Raw genomic sequence first — 23,109 nt, forward strand, 5'->3', positions numbered from 1 at the left:
TCCTCAATACTCCTCTCCAATTATCTGTGAAGCTCATCCATCTCTCACATAACTCCCTGTTAACCACCTGTGAAATCCAGCTATTCCTTGCAGTGGTATCTGTACTTTTGTCAGCTTCTCGTTGTTATTTGTTATGTTCAGCATTTTCTCATATCATGTCCAGTAATTTCTCATGGTTTGTTCAGTTAGCTAAACCTCAGGCCAGGTCCTAGTCATCTGCCTGCATACCTTAACAGCTGTATTTGTTCAAACTGAACCTCAAAACAGAAGGAAAGGGAATAAGTAATGGAAGGGCATGAATGATGGACTGTACCTATGTGAGTAGGTGTGTGGTTGAATTTTGCATGTCTATGCTATTAATAGTACAGTGGGTTGCATCTGCCATCATTACGGCAATATTTAACAATTTATCTAAATAACTATGTGAAGTTGATAAGTCAAAATACTTATCTTTGTTGTTACTGATAGGTGAAAGAATATGAACCTTGTAATGATGTTAGAACACAGAAAAGCATAGAAATATGTATCCAGGACCTCTGGATGACTATCAGGTGAAACAGACTTCCTATTTGCTCCCTTCTTCCCCTCTACTCCCTTCTTCCGTCAGTACCATAAAAGTCAGTGGCTGCATGTAAAGTTTAAGAAATAGGTTTCAGTACTTGTGGGATATTTTTTGTTCTCCCAGGACAAATCCTAAATCTCAAAATTGCCGAGAATCCATACTGAGGATAATTCCCATATATTTTACTTCTACCACCATATCAGTGAAGTCTTCTGTTACCTTTATTGCAAATGACTTGTGTCATAAGAAGGGTCAACATTCTACCATGCTCTTTGTGTCAATAATAAATCTGAAAGCTGATTGAATGCATTTTATTGGACTTGACTATCTAAATGGCCTCATTTTAAGAAGTCAATCTTTCTGCATATTTATTACAAAGATTCAGCAATATATATCCACTTCCCCATCCTTGCTCACATACATGCGTCTGCATTCCTCTGGGATTTAGAAGTCAAGTGATTAATATGGCTGTGCAGATTTTATCAGGCAAACACAGAATTTTTCCTTTTAGCTGAGATCAATAACCTGGAATAGCTTTTGGTAAATTCATGTATAAGTGCTTTTAGCCAAAGTGGAGTCCCATGACACCTATAAATTCTAAGTTCACTGATCAGATATAATCAATATTAGCTTGCCTTGAACCCAAACATAAGCATACTAAAATAGTGTGACCAGCAACAGTATATAAGTATTTTGTAACACTGTGATAGCATAGCCAGACACAATGTATAAACATTTTACATAAGTATGTGAGCAATGTGACCACCAAAGGGGCAAAGAAAGACTTGTGTAGATGTAGGGAGGAAGCATCCAAGTAACAAAAAGTGGCAAGACAAAGGACAAGATAAGCATATGCACTGCAAATAGGGAGGGCATCTTCATGAATACACAAGAAGGATGACTGGCAAGTCACACTACCTTATTATGCCATGCTCTGAGGAGGGTTTTTCAAATATTCAGCTAAACATTTTTTATTATACTATTTTAAAACAGGAGATAATTAGAAAAGTTGCAATTGACCTAGTCATTTGTCAGATCTCATGGAATGTTGTTTTTTAAAAACATAGCTGAATTTTCACACTCAGTACCTACCATGATGGTGTCATTGGTGTACCACCATAAGATAGATTGTTTCAAAAATAAGCCTTCCCCTTCTGCTCTTCAGGGGGAATAATGGTTCCTGGTTGGTGAATTAAGATAATCACTATGCAGCACTTTGACAAATCTTAGTATCATTATTGGATAGCAAGTAACTTTTTTCAATGGATTTAGTCATTGAATGCAACAATTTTTGCTAGTTTTTTACTGTTCATGACATATCTACAAAAAGATCATCATTTTCTGATACACCTTCAATATATTTGCAAATTGCTTCAGCTTGCAGGCTAACTGAAGGGTACATTTTGATGCCCTTTACTTTTTTGAATGACAATCTCTCCCTCAGGATGTCAATTTCACTTATTATATGCACACACAAATTCCTCCCTCCCCTTCCCGAGACATTCTGTAATAACTCATCCTTGAAAAACTTGCCTATATTGATAAATATGGCTAAGGGCAAAGCCCATACAGAGAAGACAAACATGTGATATGTATCCATATGCAGATAGAGAGTATATCTATTTATTTATGTTAGAGCTTTTCAAATCCAGTGCGTTTTGGGACCCAGAGGACTCAAGGTTCAAGGAGGAGAGGAACTACCAGCAGTAGATGAGGATCGAGTCAGGGATTCCTTGAGAGAACTTGACCCATACAAGTCCATGGGACCAGATGGGCTGAATCTGAGGGTGTTGAGGGAGCTGGCTGATGTTTTTGCAAGGCTACTCTCTATCATCTCTGAAAGGTCATGGAGACTGGGGGAGATCCCTGATGACTGGAGGAAAGCAAATATTGCATCTTTAAAAAAGGCCAGAGTGTTAACCCAGGGAACTACAGGCTGGTCAGTCTCATTGCAGTCCCTGTGAATCTTATCTTTAAGATAAAATTAAGGATTTAGGGAAAATCATGGAGAGAGAGTCCTCTTGGAACACATTTTCAGGCACATGAAGGAGAAGAAGGTGATGGGGAACAGTCAGCGTGGATTTACCAGGGGTAAAGCATGCCTGACCAACCTGATTGCCTTCTATGATAAAATGGCTAGATTTGGGGATGAGAGGAGAACAGTGGATGTCATTTACCTAAACTTTAGCAAAGCTTTTGACACTCTCTCCCACAATATTCTTGTATACAAGTTAGGACATTACAGTCTGGATGGGTAGACAACTAGATGGGTAAAAATTTGGTTGGATGGTCAGAATCAGAGGGTAGTGGTTAATGGGTCATTATCTGGATGCCCATAGCAAGTGGATTACCACAGGGGTCTATCCTGGGACCTGTCCTGTTTAACATCTTTATCAATGACCTGGAGGAGACGATGGCGTGTACGCTCATCAAGTTTGCAGATGTCACCAAATTGGGGGGGAATAAGTTGATACACTCAAGGGCAGGGCTGCCATTCAGAGGGACCTTGGCCAGCTGGAGGAATGGGCCAACAGGAACCTTATGAAATTCAATAAGGACCAATGCCAAGTCCTGCACCTAGAAAAGAATAACCCTTTGCAGTGATACAGGCTGAGGACTGACTGGCTGGGGAGCAGCTCTGCTGAAAAGGCCCTGGGAGTCTTGGTAGACAGCAAGCTGAACATGAGCCAGCAATTGTTTTGCACCAGGAGGTGCTGGTTCTTTTGGATCCCACAAGAAAGGCACAAAATCTCTCTCTCAAGAAAGATACTATTTTATTAACATCCCAGAAAAGGTGATAGCAAATTTTAAAATCTTATGTTCATTCTGATGCTGGGAACCCCGAGTTGATGCAGCATTGGACAGACCTCCAGTCAGTCCATGGCACGCTGCACAGATCCTGTCCATGGTGAGGTTCACCAGTATTGTGGTTTTTAGAGTTTTTAATAGGATTTTCTTGGAAGTACTGTGGCATAGAAGGAAAACATTTTGCTTCACTTCTAGATTAAGACAAGGGCATGCCAGTGGCATCATCACTGATGCCAAGGGGGTGCCATCTCCAGGCTCTTCCATTACAATTTGTTGGCCAAGTTTATCCTACATCAAGGAATATGTGCAGCACAGTACAGTCCTGAAGGTAAAGTGATATGTGCAGTACAGTACGGCACAGTACATGTCTACGCCTACTCAGGTCAACTTGTTATGTGGCTCACTAACTACTCAATGTACAATAGTTTTCTGGTTAGGGCAACTACAGCAGTGTGTCCTGGCAGCAAAGAAGGCCAACAGTATCCTGAGCTGTATAAAAAGGAGCATAGCCAGTAGATCCAGGGAAGTGATTATCCCCCTCAGCACTCCTTAGACTGCATCTACAATACTACATCCAGTGTTGGGCACCCAGTACAGGAAAGACATTGATAAACTGGAGTAAGTTCAGTGGAGGGCTACTGAGATGGTCGGGGGCTGGAGCATATGCCCTATGAGGAGAGGCTGAGGGAACTAGGCTTGTTCAGCCTGGAGAAGAGAAGGCTTCAGGGGGACCTAATAGAAGCTTTCCAATACCTACAAGGCGGTCATCAAGAAGAACCAACATCTTCACAGTGTGGCATGGTGGGAGGATGTAAGACAATGGGCAAGTGGAAAGTTGAGAAAAGAGATGTTCAGACTTCATATAAAGAGAAACTTTTTAACCATGAGTACAAGTCAAGGAGTTTAACAGGTGTCCCAGGGAGCTTATGCAGGCTCCTTTTTTTGGAGGTTTTCAAGACCAAAACTGATAAAGCCCTGAGTAACCCAGTCTGACCTCATAGCTGACCCAGCTTTGAGCAGGAGGTTGGAGTAGATGACCTACTGAGGTCTCTTCCAACCTGAATTTTCCTATCACCCTATGACAAAAGGGTACTGACTAAAAATGGTAACAGCCTCCCCTACAGCTTTTGATCATGGGTATGCGCTGGAAGCACCCCTTTTCCGCTATTCTGGCAGGGCCTAGCAACTGTGGGAAAAGTTATTTTGTAAAAAGTCTTTTGGAGAATGCCGACCACTTGCTTTCTGTTATGCCTGAGAATGTTGTGTGGTGTTACAGTTGTTGCCAACTGCTGTATCAGGAACTGCTCTGTAAATATCCTTTTATCAAATTTGTGGAGGACTTGCCTGAAAGTCTTAGTGATAACTGTTTATTTCCCCCTAATAAAGTAAATATGGCTGTGATCAATGATTTGATGAACTCTGCTTGTGAGAGCGACCAAATTGAGAACACTTTTACTAATTCTGTGCATCACAGGAATCTTAGCATCCTGTACATTGTCCAGAATGTATTTTGCCAGGGTAAAAAGAGCCACACTATCACATCAACACAAAATACATGCTGTTATTTAAGAATCCCTGAGATGAGCTCCAGGTTGCATCCCTAGAAAGACAAATGTATCCTGACAAGGCCCGGTTCTTTGTGGGAGCCTTTGAAGATGCTACCAAATCACCATGTGGGTGCCTGGTTAAATGCTTCTACACCTGAGGCTTTTAGGCTAAGAATGGGACATTTCCTGCCAGAGCAGCCAGTCATTTACATATGTAAGAAAAAAAAAGTTCACAAATTCATTAAAAGCTTGGTTAATGTAAGGGAAAGTGCGGAAGAATGTCGAGGAGATAGGCGATGGAAGCCGATCCGTTTCCATGGGAAAAGGAGCATCAACAGGGCATGTTGACCCATAGTCACGTGGTTGAGCCTGTGCCAGGGTGGCGCTGCACCTGGGCTTTGAATCGAGAATAACAATGAACTCAACATGCTTACTGCGCATGTGTATGGTACATAAAAATCTCATCTAGTGCCCCCCCCCATAGTGTTCCTCACCCTGGACTGACGCTCAGCGGTGCCAGGGATCCCCTCACTCCATTATTGCCTCGACCGGGAAAACGCCGGGGAACCCCCGTTCAGACGCAGAGGTAATAAATGCTCCATATCGACCATCGTATACCTTGTGTTTGGGTATCCGTCCCTGCCGGGAGTCCAGGCGGTGCCCCCGCCTCACCCTTACACTTGGCGTAGTCGGCAGGATACACAAACGACAATGCCACGGCCGAGGAGAGCGAAGGGGAAGGGCGAGAGTCAAGAAGGGACTGCTCGCCTGCGGCTGCCAGGATGGCCCCAGACTGAGCCATGGGGGCCAGCAGCTGCATTGCTTGCCATGCTGGCAGTCCCCGAGGACTGGCCAGAGTTGGCACAGGGGGGAAATGTTACCCCAAAGGCGGTTGAATCAGCTTTACAGGTTATGCCCTTCCATGCAGCTTCGGAAGCAGCTCGAAAGCTGGCCGGACGATTAGGGTGGGCACTGCTGATAGGCATTCCAGCCTTAGATAACAAGGTATCATCTTTGCAGCAGCGAGTGAAAGATTTGGAAAAGGAGGTGGGGGATTTGCGAGATGCAAAGGCGATAGCCCAAGAAGTGATTACAGCACAAGCTGAGAAAGCCCAAGATTTAGCCCACAAGATGGAGCGGCTAGCTTTACAGATGGCTAATAGGTGGCCTGGGCGTTATGGGAAGGTGCCCGCTACTGTTTCTCAGGTGCGGGCGATTTTAGCCCGACCCTCCTGGGATCCAGAGGAGTGGGATGGTAATATTTGGAGTATGTCATCTGACTCAGAAATTGAGTTTGATATTGAGCAAGAACCCGCTAACGCTCAGGTGCAGCCGCTTCTTCAGATGTGGGGGGAGCGACAGATAGATAGGGATACTGTAGAGCAGAGAAGGACTTATACGCCAAAGGAGTTACGTGAGTTTTTCACCACATTCCAGCAGCAACCGGGGGAGTTATTACTAGCGTGGATGGTGAGAGCCTGGGATAATGGGGCTGGATCATTAACGTTGTTAAGAGAGGAGCTGAATTTAATGAGCCCGTTGTCCACAGACGCTCAAGTGCAGTAGTCTCTCTCCCAGCTTACGTCTGCGCAAGATAGCTCTGGTAACCCTGTAGTTGCTCCTTCGCTGTATCAGTGGTTATGTGCCGCAGTGGTAGGGGCTTACACATCTACGGGCGAGCTGGCCGCCACGGTGGGGGCATGGCGTACCATGGAAGAGGCCATAAACATGCTGCGACAGCTGGGGGTAGCCATCAGATTAGCAGATGGTAACGGTCCAGATGGTGTAGAGATAACTCGGCAAAGGAAAACGCAGTTATTGAAAGGGGCCCCAAGTGCCTTGAAACCGCTCCTGTTAGGGACGGTGATGCCCGCTACTGGTACAGTGGGGGCGCTGGTGAATAATTTGCGAGCCCTAGCTCTGGTGGGTGGACCAGATTCTAAACAGGTACGGTGGACCAGATTCTAAACAGGTACGGGTGGCTCAGAAAGTTAGAGCAAAGAGACAGGGAGGGGTGACTAAAGTGAGTGGAAAAGTCACACGAAAGCAGATGTGGGCTGACTTGCGGCAGGCGGGGGTATCGTGGGATGAGATCGATGGCTCGTCCACTGCTGATTTATTCAAGCGCTGGCAGCGTTTGCCTGCCAATCAACAGAACTGAGTTAAACCCACTGCTCCACCTGCACCCAGTGCTCCCTGGAAGCTGCCTGCTAAGAAACAATGAAGGGGAGGCGGGTCCCCCGAAATCCGAGCGTCCGTTGCAGCGTATCATCCGGGGGACTGACGCCCATACGTCCCCCTGCGAATTAGGTGGCGCTCGGGAGGGGAAGTAGCTGTGCTTGCTTTAGTAGATACAGGAGCAGAGGTTACAGTGTTGCATAGTGCTGTAAACCCTGAGAAGGCAACCACACACATCTGCGGTTTGGGCGGCTCTGCCACCCCTGCCATACAGGCGATAGTTACTTTAGCGATTGGGGAAAACCCTCCCTTCTCCACTCCAGTTTTTTTGGCGCCCATTCATGAATATATTTTAGGAATTGATGTGTTACTAGGTTGAGATATACATACAATGCAAGGATTATTCTCTTTTGGGAGGAGTCCGTCGCTGCCACAAGCGCGAGTAATCGCTCTAATCAGAGGGTACCCAAAATGGGACCCCGTAGATTTGCCTGTACCACCTACCGTTGTGCAAATCAAACAGTACAGAATACCGGGAGGAGAAACAGAAATTCAAGAAACAGTAGATGCTCTGCTACATGCACAGATAATACACCCTGCCCTGTTGGCCTTTAATAGCCCGATATGGCCTGTGAAGAAGCCGGATGGCTCATGGCGTATGACTGTGGATTACAGGGAGCTAAATAAAATTGCCCCACCATTAGCAGCTGTAGTACCGGACATCGTAACTCTGTTAGAAGGTGCAAGGGTGAGGCGGGGGCACCACATGGACTCCCGGCAGGGACGGATACACAAACACAAGGCATACGATGGTCGATATGGAGCATTTATTACCTCTGCGTCTGAGCGGGGAGTCCCCGGCATTTTCCCGGTCGAGGCAATAATGGAGCAGGGGATCCCTGGCACCGCTGAGCATCGGTCCAGGGTGAGGAACACCGAGGGGGGGCACTAGATGAAGTTTTTATGTACCATACACATGCGCAGTAAGCATGTTGAGCTCATTGTTATTCTCCATTCAAAGTCCAGGTGCAGCGCCACCCTGGCACAGGCTCAACCACGTGACTATGGGTCCACATGCCCTGTTGATGCTCCTTTTCCCACGGAACGGTCTGGCTAGCTTCCATCGTCTATCTCCTCGACATTCTTCCGCACTTTCCCATACAGAAGGAGTGGGCAAAAATTTGCAAGAATGGAAGGCTGTGGTGGATCTGGCAAACGCCTTTTTCTCTATTGCTGTATCCCCAGCCTCACAGGACCAATTTGCCTTCACTTGGAAGGGGAAGCAGTATACATTCCAGGTCCTTCCTCAGGGATATAGGCATAGTCCCACTATATGTCATCAAATGGTCACTGCCGACCTCCCAACACCTCTCCCAGAATGCACTATTCATCATTATAGCGATGATGTTTTGATAATGGGACCGTCTGAAGAGCAGGTGAAAGAGCAGCTAATGGCACTGACGCATGCTCTCCAGCATAGGGGATGGGCTGTGAACCCCAAAAAGGTACAAGGACCAGATATTAGTGTCCAATTTCTGGGAGTAGTGTGGAGAGGACAGACAAAAGCCATTCCTGAAAAAGCGTGTAATACTATCCAGCAATACCCTGTCCCTACGACTGCAAAACAGCTGCAAGCTTTCCTAGGTCTCCTAGGATTTTGGTGAACTTTTATACCTCATTTAGCATACTTGATGCGGCCCTTGCAGCATTTAACAAAGAAAAGCAGTCAGTGGCGGTGGACCAAAGAGCACCAGCAGGCTTTCGATTTGTGCAAGGAAGCAGTGGTCCAACACTCTGAACTGTTTACACCCTATAAAGGTCAACCCTTCAAATTAGACATTACAGTTGTGGGGGATACAGTGTCTTGGGGGTTGTGGCAGCGATGTGCCCACGCAAGCCAGGAACCTATAGGTTTCTGGTCCCGTTCCCTGCAAGGGGCCACAGCAAACTACACACCTCTGGAGAAACAGCTTTTGGCTGTAGTGTGGGCTCTGCAGGATACCGAATGAGTTACAGGACGTGACTCGGTGACTGTACACACCCCCATCCCCATTCAGGCATGGGTGACAGATGATACAGTCAGGGCCCATGTTGGGGTGGCCCAAGCTGCAATGCAGTGGAAATGGAAACACTGTCTACAAGCCCGGTTTAAGGAGGGGAGAAAGAACATGAGTACCCCACATGCAACCTTGTTAGGGGAAGTACAGTTTGAGCACATGCTGTTATTATCTGAACCGGAGGGTCTACCTCCTCCTGCCCCTCCGGCAGAAGTGTCACCGGTACAGGAAGCTCCTCCCTTTGAGATGTTATCTCCCGAACAGCGGGAGTGGGCTTGGTTCTCCAATGGTAGTGCAGTCTACTCCTGGGCAGGAGAACGTGTATGGCATTCTGTAGCATACAATCCTGCCACAGACACTATCTGTTTTGCCTCCGGCACAGGATACTCCAGTCAATGGGCTGAGCTACAAGCCACAGCTATAGCTTTAGATGAAGGAGATGCACGCTATCTCTACACAGATAGTTGGGCGGTGTACAAAGGCTTGCAGGCTTGGCTGCCAACATGGGCTGCTGCACAATGGAAAATACATGATAGGGAACTTTGGGGAAGCTCCCTGTGGGAGAAAATTTGGAGTACTGTGCAGACAAAAGTCATTTCAGTATGACACGTTGATGCCCATCAAAAGCAAGAGACTCTCGAGACACAGTATAATTCAGCAGCTGACCAGATGGCAACCCCCTCGGAATTAACACAAGCCCGACAAGCGCACGAATGGTCAGGGCATCGGGGCCCTGTCACTGCTCAAGCTTGGGACTTGTTGCGAGGCCACCCCATGCTAGCGCTACACTGGTATAAGACTGCACGTGCTAATTGTTCCACCTGTATGAAGGTAGCCAGAATACCTCTAGCTAGTACATATGGCCGTATTAAATGAGGTGAACAGCCATTTACTACCTGGCAAATAGATTATATAGGCCCATTGCCCCCTTCACAGGGACGAAAGTATATTCTAACTGCTGTAGACACCTACGCGAGTCTTATGTATACATATCCTGCCTCTCATGCGAATCAATCCACCACTGTACGAGGTTTGGAACAGCTGATGTATACCTATGGCATACCTAGAGAAATACAGAGGGATCAAGGAACCCACTCTGTGGGACATGTAGTGCAGGAATGGGCAAAAGATTTGGGGATTACCTGGATTTTACACATCCCGCACCATCCCCAAGCTAGTGGACTAATAGAAAGAATGAATGGTCTGTTGAAAGAGCAAATTAGAAAGCTCACCCCAACGCAGACATTAGAGGGATGGGCAAGTGCATTGCCCCAGGCGCTGTTCATGCTTAACAACAGGCGTGTGGGGGTGCTCACTCCCGATGAACGAGTGCAAATCAAACCCGCGTTGACACCCCCTGCCTGAATATCAGTTATGGAAGGAGGGGTTGCCCCCTGTGTGCTTGCCTCAGGAGAGGTAGAATTCTACGCACCCGAACCATTGCCAAGTGCCAAGCAGAAAAATGTAAACCTACACCTGCAGCTCGATTGTCCATCGCAGCATGTATGGCTGTTTACACCTTTGGCATCCATTCAAATAACCCCACTTCTATTAACTTCTCAAGATTTGTCGTTCCAGGTATCTGCATCTGTGCCAGTAAATATTCCACAGGGAGCACCAATACTGCGAGGAATCCTGAGCCACACTGCCGGAGTGCCCCAAGTTCAGCAAACACCCTCAGTGCACAGTTTAGCCAGTGTGTGGGTACTAACTCCTCAAAAGAAAAAACAACCTGGCACTATTTTAGCAGATGGTCCAGGAGCCACTGCTCTTGTTCTTCCTGATGGCGATACCATGCCTTTCTGTCTTCCCATCAACAGGTTATCACGCCAGCATCTGTAAGTTGCCGTTGGAATGTTGCCTCTTGCTGACCACGACAGATGCCCTTGATCTACAAGACCATCCAGCTTCCCATGTAAATACATGGATTTGGCTGGCACAAAGATCAGCTAACCTGTCTGCTTTCTGTATTGCAGGAGGACGATCAGTGGATGATGTCTTAACTACCTGTTACATAGGTGTAGCAGCTCCACTCGTGGTATTACAGAGTTATACTCTAAAAAAAAAAAATTGATATTTCTGTTACTCCCATGAATTTCTACGATTTGGGTATTGTTTCCCAAAAGCTGACACCTTAGGCTTACTCTTTTCATATGGCTAACATATCTAAAGCAGATACTTGCTTTCGCTTTGTAAATGCTGCCTCTGTTCTGCAGAGTGTAACTGATATGCAGTTAATTTGTAATGGCACTATGGATATTACCTATGCGTCTGCTCACCTCATACTACCATTAGGATGGTTCCTTCTGTGTGGCACTACAGCATATACATATGTGCCGGCCGACGCCACAGGTGGCCTATACACTGTGGGTCGTGTTACTTTAAGCATCCCTCCCTTTATGATGGAGTGGCGGAGGACCCTGTAGCATATCCTAAGATACCGCTTGTAACCCCCATATAAATTTATTTTCTCATGCAGAAGCTCTAGGCCTATTGTTGAGCCTAGCTGGGATCCCGGGGGTGGTGGCACATAATTGTAAACAGTTAGGGCATGTTACCTGTGCTTTGGCTCAAAGCTTAAATTGGACATCTAGAGCCATTGCCTCCTTAAATAGGGAGTTGGGAGCAGTGTAGCAAGGAACACTGCAAAACCACCTAGGGATCGACTGCCTCCTACTGCGAGATAACCACAGACACCATGACTTTGCCGAGTTGTGCTGTTTCAACATCACCGATGAATCGGCATCTATTGAGAATATCAGCCACCTCATACAAGGAGGACTCTTGTCTGTCTCTTGCTTTGTATTATATTATGTTTTGATTTCATTACCTTGTAAACTCCCTTGCCATCATACCCCATGCCCTTCTGAGGATTGGGATGGCCTGTAGCTAGCTTTCCATCGTGGGGGTGGAGTGTATGGGAAAGTGCGGAAGAATGTCGAGGAGATAGACGATGGAAGCTAGCCAGACCGTTCTGTGGGAAAAGGAGCATCAACAGGGCATGTGGACCCATAGTCACGTAGTTGAGCCTGTGCCAGGGTGGCGCTGCACCTGGGCTTTGAATGGAGAATAACAATGAGCTCAACATGCTTCCTGCGCATGTGTATGGTACATAAAAACTTCATCTAGTGCCCCCCCTCGGTGTTCCTCACCCTGGACCAACACTCAGCGGTGCCAGGGATCCCCTGCTCCATTATTGCCTCGACTGGGAAAACACCGGGGAACCCCCGCTCAGACGCAGAGGTAATAAATGCTCCATATCGACCATTGTATGCCTTGTGTTTGTGTATCCGTCCCTGCTGGGAGTCCATGTGGTGCCCCCGCCTCACCCTTACAGTTAATAAGAGCGTGAATCAAGCCAGTGGGATTATTAGGCCTCCTCTATGTTTTGTTCCTCCTCTCATCGCAGGGACTTTTGGCTAAGCAGTGATGGAATATGTGGAAAAAAATGTATCTGGTGTCTGCAAGACACCTGGAGCAGCTAAAGGGTACCGCCACTACCTGGGAAAGAGATTAGGGCTGACGTGGCACACTCTTTGGTGCTGAAAGGAGGGTCATTCTCCAAAAACCAGGCTTGACGGCATACAAAAAAAATAAGGTGTATACCACTGCTCTTCAAAAGTACTTGGCACACGTGAAGCAGAGTGATCCGGAAAGGGGGGAATTAATTCTTGCTCTTTGGCAACAAAAGGAGACAGAAGTGGTAAAGCCCCTCAGGACTCCTGAGGACCCCAACTCTGTTGCTCAGAAAGTGTTGGATGTGCATCCCCAGTATAGGAAGAATGTACAAGTACTCCTAAGTAAATTGGGGCAACGCAAACATAGCTTGTTAACTTGGAATGTCTTCATTGGAGGAATCAAGTACAGTATCTAGCGTTTTCTTGATTTGTTTCCTTTTTGAGTTATGCATGGATCCTTTTTGAGTTATGCATGGATGATAGGACAGATATGGGTGAAAACGCAAGCATGAATGCATGGTTACTTTGTGACGCAATGGCGGGGGGGAGAGAGAGAGAGAGAGAGACTATACTGGTAGGAGAGACTTGATATAAGAGAGATTTCTGTGAAAAAAACAGGAGAATTGAGTAATCTAACCTCACTAAAAAGGAATATAAACTAGAGAGAATTTTGCAGAAATTTGGAATTATTTATAGTCTATTAGGAATTTTATAGGTAGGGTTGCTCCTTGTTGAAACTGGCAGGTTTAACCACCAGCTTTCATTCGTGATTGCTGTAAGAGAGGGTTAAGCACATATTTCACTCAAAACTAAAGCTGCTCAGGAATTTGAATGCTCTGAGCAGAGGTTGTTTTTTTGAAAAGGGTACACACATGTCTGGGTATGAGCAGATGGGAGACTGATACACAGAAACACACCAAAACCGATATAAACTGAACAAGCGAGGTCAACCAAGGGTGAGGAAAATCATAGAGAGGACACCTCTGAGTTGCTGTCAGTAGAGTGAGAACAGAAGAGAGCTGTGAGAACAGAAGGCCTCTCAGACTGACAGATTCTCCCTGTGCTCAAGTAAACAGGACTTTACGTAGTCTTGTAAACTGAGTTGTACTGAGGATACTTGAATCCATCACCAGTCTCTCTTTCAGATTGAAATGACTTACAAGAGCCCAAATATTGGCTAGCCCTCAAGTTTGGGCAGGGGTGGGGTGGGGTGGTGTAACATATACATATAAGAAAGCAACAAAAGTTTGTTAAACTTCTAGAGAGTGGCTTGAAATTCTTCCCCTGAAATAAGCCCAGATGTTGAGAGATAGTGATGTGAATTGTTCACACACTATCCAGATGTGTCTAGCCATGCAGTCTGAAGATATGTAGTTAAATTTAGAAGTCTAATATACTCAGGACAATACCTGAAAAGATCCTTTATCCACCAGATCTGTGTTGTACCTAGGAGAAATGGTCATATGAGAGACTATATAATATGTTGATAGCTGATCCTGATAAAATCTGTTAGTGAAACTGGCTCAGAGACATGGCTGACAAAAGGCTCTGCCCTAAAGAGCTGAGAGAAATCCTCCACTTTTCCAGAAAGCTTGCGTGCCCTGGAATCTGCTGAGTGAATACCAAAAGGCAGGTGTACCCCCAAAGCAGGAACAGAAAAGCTTCAAACAGTCAGTTTCTGGTGCTGTCAGGGGCAGATGGACAAGGGGATTGAAATTTGTATTACATTTTTTTTAAAACTGAGATTGGTTAATTAGTACTCATCTGAATTCATCACAGTAACATACTGCTTTAGCACTAAAAAATGCTTAGTACACAGGCCAGGGAGGGGGGATGCGAGTTATGTTCTATAGTTGGGCCTGGGAAGGAAAAATTACATTGTCAGCTGACTGGAATTAATTTGGATAGAAACATAAAAGCAGCTTCTTGTATTCAACACAGAAATTCTTACTTTTTTGTCTTGCAGACATTACTTTCCTAATTGTCCTCTTGCCGTAAAGAAGCACTTGCTACTATAAGCCAAATGGAGAATACAAGTGTGAATGGAGGAGCTGATTAGGTTGCTACATTTTCTGAACTAACAAGTTCTATGAAACATGCCATTTCCACTTCTCCTTCCTGTCTATTAATCCAGAAAGATGGCTCACACTGGTTTTCCCAAAATGAGCTTCACACACATCCTGTTCTTGCTGTACAGTTACAGGAGCAGCTTTTGCAAGGCTCAGTGAGTCATAAACAGGACCTTCCACAACAACCCAAAGGCTGTCTACCCACGTTACTCACACTGAGAATTTATGGATAACCAAACAGGCTCATAGCTACAAAGCAATAGGTGCAGGAAGAGGCTCTATTAAAAGTCAAGACCACACAGAAGAGAAGTGCTCTCTTTCTCTCTCAGAACACACAAAACATCCATATCTTCCTGGCAGGCCATCTAAAGAAAGAAGTAATAAAAGACTCCAGTCAGTGGGTAGCCCAGACTGAGTAGATCCCACGGGGATTATTAGCTCTGATCATACTGTCTTACTGCTCAATTCTAATAATGATCATGTGAGATAAAAGGCCCAGAAAAAATGAACCAGAGGTTTGAGTGTTTTCTTTCTTTTTTTGTATGCTGGGCAGGATACCTCCTTGCTCTATTGGTCTGTGCATGGAGGGATCCTGTGTGCATGTTTCTGGAAACAGTGCTATAAGTAGTTCCCCCAAAGTAAGCTTGTAAGTCCACTATCTGTACTAATAAATGTGCTAAAAGTTACATTTTAAAAAGAGCTGTTTTTCAGAAATTGCTTTACTTCTTGGCAATCTCTATACTGTTATGAGATCAGGGGAAGGGAAGGAAGAGATCTCAGAAAATATTCATTACTTATCTATTGTGCATCTAGGCCTTGCCTAGGTTCTTGCTCTTCTGCTGCCCTTGTTATGCAAGGGACAGGCTAAATTGTACAATGGAAGCATGGTTTCCAGATCCCTGTGTGTGGACTCTGAATCTGCTGCCTATGAGTCCATTCTCTACCTGCTGTGTCTGCTTGGAAAGTCATATTCACAGTGGTCCTGATGCATTTGGCTTGGGCTCATTATTAACAAAACTCAGGATCCAATAAGTCCTGTTCTTATTGTGCTACTCAGAACAGCTCAAAGCAAAGCAACAATCAATCAAATTGATGGTTTTGCCCTCCACCCACAAGTTTCACGTCTGGCCAGGCTGTAAGCAGTCACATTGCTTGCCATGTCCTTTATCAGTGTCCATGCAGAGAAAAAGGGCTGTTTTCTCAAGGTGACTTTAAGCTCAGCATTCATTGGATAAGCAGAATAGCCACAGGGGCTAACAGCAGTCAGAAGCAAATTAGAGCCGGCTCAATACTCTAATTTATGCTAAGAACAAGCCCCAGGCTCTAGATAAGAAGTGAAGTGGAGACAATGGTCTCCTCCCAACTCTTTGGCCACAGTACTAGGAACTTGAGCATTCTAGATCTAGACCAAACTTTCTTTTCAGAGATGATGTCTGATACCAAATGCAGGTGTTAACTTGAATACAGAGTTTCTAGTCAGGCTGCCTTCCAATCATTAGGATGCTTCTTGTTTTTTTCAGAAGTTATCAGTACTGCCACTGGTTGGGTTTTTTTTCTTTTTCTTTCTTTTTTGCAGGTTCTGTTTGTTCCCCTTAAATACTGAAGTGACGTTCGTGGGTGAAAAGTGAATTTTGAGAAAAAAAAGTATCAAATATGGATTTTATAATGTTTAAAAACATTGCATGAATCATGATTAGTAACTACTTTGCAATCAGAGGTCACTTTTATATATGTTCCAGGTTGAACTCTGAGGGCAATTTCTCATACATATTTGAAAGCTATAGTTATATAAAGTTATATATTCAGCTTGTTTCCTTATTTAGACCCTCAGTCACATGATTTGGAATCCTTCCAGAAATACTGGGTTTGCATTCAAATCAAATCTACATCCCAATCTTCATTAGCTTCCTAACTACTTGTCTGATTTGTACCATTTCTGAAACAGTGACCTCTGTATATACTGCAGGAGGGAAGAAAAAAATTAACTTTTTCTTTGGGATGCAGGAAACACTCTCTTGTGCTAGTGCTTTAGAGGACAAATCTGACTGTCTACTCCAAACCTCTCTCCACAGAGCTTTTCCTGGGGGAAGTTGTTTCTGGAACAAAGCCTCCTATATATTTCAGAACTGTGAAATTCTAAGAAGCTCTTGGACAGCCAGTACAAGAGAGGGCCTCTCCCTCTTTCACTGCCTGGTGTTGTGCACTGGGTAGGTGCCAGTTCTTTCTGGATCTGGGTAAGAAGAATGCCCACTTGAATCTTTAAGTATAATGCAATGTTTAATCAGAAAATTGAAAGATAGGAGCAGAAAAGAAGATTACCAATAAAATCTTACATCCCTTCTGATGCTGGGAACCCTGAGATGATACAGCATCGAATGGCCCTCTCAGTCAGGGCACAGCATGCTGCGCAGATCCCACCCATGGTGAGGTTCACCAGCATTTTAGTCTTTAGAGCTCTTAGGATTTTCCTAGAAGAAAACTAGTCTATTCATCATTCCTACTGTCAAGCAAAAGGATGTTCACATGAGAACACGCTGCTTCACTTTTAGATAAAGAAAAGGACATGCAGGTGATATAATCGCTGGTGCCAAGTGGGAGCTGCCTACAGGCTCCTCCATTACAATTAGCTGGCTAAGTTTATCCTGTGGCCAAGGGATATGTGCAGCACAGCACAGGCCTGCACCTACTCAGGTCAACTGTTATGTGGATCGCTAACTTGTCGATATACAATACTCTTCTGGTTAGGATCACTACATTATCAGCAGTGTAATTTACAGAGGAAGTGATAAGCTGTAGAGAAATCACTCACATCTTTATACGAGCCAGTGCAGCACTAGTTATTGTAGCAAGTGGCTCTTTATGACCAGATGAGTGATTTATGTCCTTCAAGTGAGGCAAGTACCCCTAATTGGGCTCCCAGAACTTGTCTCTACTGGAATATTCAAAAAAATCAATCTGAATTAATTAAAAATATGAATTGAAAGTGAACTATTTAGTTAGTGTTACATGCCCTAGAGATAGTGTCATTTAGCATGAAAAAAGCTTCAATTTGGTTTTACTTCTTTCACTTCCAAAGAGTATTTAACTGAGCTAAAGCCACTTTAGTTACGAATAATGCTGTCTACCAGAGATTTGAAACATAATTTGACTTCAGTTTCCTAATTATCTTCATGTAGTTAAACCCTTGTATCTGTGATACTCAAGCTTCCCAGAAAGACAGGCTATTTATATCATTCCAGTAGCAGACCTTTAGTTCCAGCAGCCCCAAACCTCAAAATCTTCACTGAAAGAGAGCAAGAGAAATGAAGAGCATTAATAATGCCTTGTGCTCCTCTCACAAGCACAAAGCACAGAATTTGTTAGTGAAATGTGACCAGCAACCATACAAAGTAAATCTTACTTCATCCTATAAAGGAAAACTAAAAGCTCTCTTGTCTGATCTTCAAGTTGGCAATTTGGTGTTGTACCTCTTTACATACTCTCTTTAAAAACATCTCTAAAAAGTACACAGGATTATTCTCCCATCTTGTAACGCAGAACAAGCAACTCTGAGAGTAAATGTATTTTACCTGCTATATTTGAGAGATACTTGACTCTACCACTAATTTAAATACATTTTCCTGCACATTAGAACATTCACTCTGTAGATTGCAAGAGTCAGAATGATGGAGCAAGACATCTGGGAAGTCAGTAAGCGAGCGATACATTAATTTCTCTGAGTGCCACCATGCAGGCCTTCTGACATCCTGTCTTCATTAAACACATTGTTTTGTTAGCTCATGTTGCTGTGTTTTGTTTTTTTTTTTTTCTCTGAGCAGCTTTACCTAAGGATTCAGTCAGAGGAGCAAAGGCAACATATGTGTGTGTGTGAGATATGCGATGATCTCTAAAATGGACTGTACAATTATCAATAATTCTTTAACATTTTCCAGTGTCTACAGATAAGGTGGAAAAGCTTAAAAGAACAGTATGTTATAGTGCCATCTAAAAGATGAATTCATTTTCTGAGTGAGTTTGAAAGGTCTGAAGCACATCTGTACATAGAAGGCTGCATAGAGGGAAAGGGCTGGGAAGTATGTGAAAAGTGTTTAGTCCTAAGTGGATAAGCCAGTGTACAGACCAGAATGAACAGGAGAATTCAGCCCTTTAGAAAGTGCTAGCATACCCTTGACTGCTATGCAAGAGTGAGTTCACCCCTTTTGGAGTTCACTGATGTTTCATCTCACCAATGTTGTCTAGAGTCAAACAGAATAACCCTGACATATGAGCTCACTGTACCCCTAGTAAACAAGAAAGGACTGTGAACACCTTTTTGACTCCAATGATCATATTTAGCCTAACAGAAAAAAAGAGAAAGCCACTGTATGTAATCTGGCTTTCATTGATATTACCTTTCCTATTCAAAATAGCATCAAGGAATGGCTGCTGATTCTTAAAAACAGAATGCAAATGGGACATATTATTTATTGGTTTACTGTGTTGATTTTCTTCTATAGATGAGTAGCAAGAGAAGAAAATATTAAAATAGTTAACTCTTGGAGAGAGCAGTGGATACCTTCAGGGAGGAGATACCAATTGTGCAGCTGAAGGTACAGGAATAACCAGATAAATATTATTATCTGCTAGCTGAAGGTAAAGAAATAATATAGGCATTGTACTGCAGAGCTCCCCAAGGACACAAGGCTTACAAGATCACGTTGTCTGTGTTTTCACTGCTTCCTCTCACTCCTTAATAAATTTTTAAACTATTTGTCAAATTTTATTGCAATTGGCTGAGGGGATAGAAGTCTCAAAGTTAAGTATGTTGCATGCATTTCATGAAAAGGCTGTGTAGAGGACAGAGACCCATAGCTGCACCCTAGTGAGGGAAAGGGAGGGAGGCATGTGTTCAAAAGGTATTTGTGTGTTTGGGCTGTCAGCTGGCTAATCAACATGTGCATCTCAAGACCAACTATGCTATATACCTCTTCTTGCCCTCTGATAAAAACAGGTGAAGGAGCTGAGGATATTATAGGGGACAAAAGGTAAGGAATGCAGTAGTGGGCGGGGGCAGTCACAAAGAATTTGGGATGGGAGCTAAAGATATTTTGACAGGGTGCATAGGGGACATAGGACACAAATCCATAAGAAAGCAGCCTTCTTAGTTTGGCTACTCATAAGACAATGCATTTCTGCTCTGCTGCCTTCCAGGAATGCAGAACACAGTATGTGAGTATCTAAACAGCACCTTGCTAACTCCCTCCTGCTCTTAACAGGCATTTTTTGTAGAAGGGAAGGGCTGTACCTGGTCTCAGGCAAACCAGAAGGAAGTGTTAGATCCGTTCCCTTGCATGAATGTTCCATGCTGTGAGAGCTATAAGAGTGAATTTTCACCCCAGTTGATTGCTGTTTTTCTGCTGATTATAACTTTAAAGTGTGGCGGTCTGATTCACGGACTCCGATGTGCTGGATCAGAATCAACTTTATTCAAGCAAGCAAGCCCTATATATAAGCTCTAGCCCGGATCGGTACTTTCCCGAAGGTCAAGTTCCCATCATCACTCCTTCTCATCCCGTGCAGCTACTACCTTATCTACATACTGCTATTTATTCCTCCCAAGGCTTTCGGCTCCTTAACTCTATCTTGTCCAATCCCTCGCTGTCTGCCCCTCCATCTCCCCCTTTTTTATTTTCTAAACTAAATATTGCCAGTGCAGTGTGTATTTGTACAGCAAGTACTTGATGCAAAGCCCTTTGAGTCATTCTCTGCATAAGGCTTATTAAGCAGGGGAGATAGATAGCAAGGGCTAGAAATCTTAGCAAGATTACCAATCCACACGCCAGTACCTTCTTAACCCACGACCCCAAACCTAACATCCAGTCCTATCCCTCAAAAGGGTTCCACTCTGATTCTATCTACAACTTATCAGTAAGGTCGCGTAGTTGCAGTAAGCTTTTATGAGTCAATATTGACCCTGCACGAGGCAGGCAGATATTGCCAGAAAATGTCCCGACATGGGCTCATCTTATCGGGCTCTCAGTCCTCGTTTGGTGTTTCGAGGGATGCGTCAACAGGTCGAATCAGCCGTGCAGGCATCCAACGAAGCCCGTTACCTGTGGAGACACAAGCATAACCTTTCCCCCACGTTATTAAGTCTACTGGTTCACTCCATTGACCCGTTTCCAGGTTCTTGTAGTGAACCCGAGGCTGTTCTCGCCACGTAGGGCATGAGAAATGCTCATTAACTGCACTTTGGTCCGTATAATGGTCTAAGAGGTTGAGAACATATAAGGCTTTCCACAGCTGCTCTTGTGGGGAGGCACCGGGGCTATTCCCCCTTTTTTGTTTTTCAAGCATGTCTTTTAGAGTACGATGGGTACATTCCGCTATTGCCTGGCCAGTTGGGGAATAGGGAATTCCGGTCACATGAGTGACCCCCCAGGTTTGAAGAAATGCCCGCGTTCGTTGTGCAGTGTATGCAGGACCATTGTCAGTTTTAATTTGAGTGGGAACCCCCATTGTGGCAAAACAGGCAAGCCAGTGACGACATACATCACGGCTCTTCTCCCCAACATGGGCAGTAGTGACAATGTAATGGGAAAAGGTATCTACAGAGACATGGACATATTTCAGTCTTCCGAATGAGGGATAACAGGAGACGTCTGTCTGCCAGACATTGCAAGGCTGCAGGCCTCGAGGGTTGGTCCCTAAGTAGGGTGGTAACGGGGATGCATTTTGGCAATCAGGGCAACTTCAAATAATGTTTTGGGCCTGGTCTCTTGTGATATGATAAGTTTTTTGTAGCGCTTTTGCATTTTAGTGAAAGAAAAAAAGAAATCATGGGACAATTTAGCCTGCTGATCAAAAGTCCCTTGCTGGGTTCCGCTGGGTTTTCCTCCTTTGTCAGGAATGGGCAATCCTCCTGACATAGTTGGACCAACTTTTTTTTTTTTAATTTAAATCACACACTCTCTTTCTCTCACTCTCTGGGAACCGCACTCACACCACCCGAGTCTTTGACAGCTAGGACTGCTGTCCCTTTGCAGCGGGCGGCTTCATCAGCCGACGGGCGCCCCGGTCGGTTCCCAGGCTATACACACTCACACACACAGTACTGTTCACACACACCAGTCACAGTGACTCTAGACTTCTGTCTTACAGTCTTGCAGTGCGCCTTATGCTGATCAGGCTGTGCACTCCCCTTTCCGGCCGGACCGAGCTGGGACTTAAAGCCCACTCAAACCCTGGGGATGGGACTCGCACCCATCCCCTGGTATGCCTTACGGTGGCCAGCCCGCGTACCCCTTACAGTGCACTGTTACCAGACCAGAGTTTAGAATTTAGGCGGGAGTTTAAGACTCACCTTTTCGGTGCCGCTCGTTGCCAAAAATCCCAGGTGAACTCACCCGATGGCGCCAGATGATCATTTGGAGACGAGAGGCCCCGACAGTGGTCGCCTAGGGTCCCACCTGGGTTGCCAAACTGTTATGGAAATTAGGCTTGTCGGCCACCGTAACAGGGCCTGACCCTAGGTTCCCGCAGAAAAGTTCAGAGCCAAATCAAAGCAAATTAAATAATTAAATTTTAATGACACGCGTGCAGTAATTACAGCTCGAGCTGGGTGCCTCCGAAGAGGGACTTATTGATTTAGACATTACAGAAGAATCTGTCTTTGTTGCAGTTGTGGATACAATTTCATTTCTATGTCATGAGGTGTATCATTTTCCATTGGTAGCTCAAACACACACCTAAGTTTCGAATGCATGAGTTCTTCTGGTTTTGCCTCTTTCCATACTGCTTCCATATCTGAAGCATCAGCTGGAGCAAGCATAGACTGTTTCTTTTTTTTTTTTCTTTTTTCTTTTTTGTTTTTTTTTCTTTTTTTTTTTTTAACCATAAACTTGTGTTTACTTTTCTCATTAGGATCATAGTCAAAAGACTGTAGCATCACAGAAACATTAATTGATGTTCCTGCATCGATAGTTGCACTGTTAGGTCTTACACAGTATCTACGTGGTGCTGTGGTCTTAACTTTGAAGCACACACTTCTGTCTGTAGGATTGCCGAGCTTCAGGTTTGTGGTGACAACATCTGTGAAAAGCTCTTTGAATTTGAGCTCGTGCTGCGGTTCGAGGCTGAGGCCTGCTCCGCTTTCGCCATGTTCCTCCTCCTGCTGCTCGGTGGCGGTGGCAGCACCAGGCAGAGGCGGCACCAGGCGGAGGCGGCACCAGGCAGAGAGAGGAAGGGCTGGGCGGGAGGGGAAGGAAGGCAGGAAAGAAAGGAGGGAGGGAAGGAAGGCAGGCGGGGGGCGTGCCCAGCCAGTGTAGTCACGCCCCGCCGGGCGGCCCTGGGGCGATGGATCCTTCCCAGAAGGCGGGGTCAATGTGGGGGGTTGTGGGCAGTCTGCACTCGCGGGCGGCCCCGTCTCTTGAGGGGGCAGTGGTTCCAAAG

At 45.0% G+C, this 23,109-nt stretch overlaps 1 pseudogene; it reads right to left on the reverse strand.

Moving 5' to 3' along the window:
• Positions 1 to 22,222: 22,222 nt before the first annotated feature.
• On the reverse strand, positions 22,223 to 22,818 carry LOC135324139 (vesicle-associated membrane protein-associated protein B/C-like; annotated as a pseudogene).
• Positions 22,819 to 23,109: the final 291 nt, after the last annotated feature.

This window comes from Dromaius novaehollandiae, chromosome W (assembly GCF_036370855.1).
Source record: "Dromaius novaehollandiae isolate bDroNov1 chromosome W, bDroNov1.hap1, whole genome shotgun sequence".
NCBI classification, from domain to species: Eukaryota; Metazoa; Chordata; class Aves; order Casuariiformes; family Dromaiidae; genus Dromaius; species Dromaius novaehollandiae.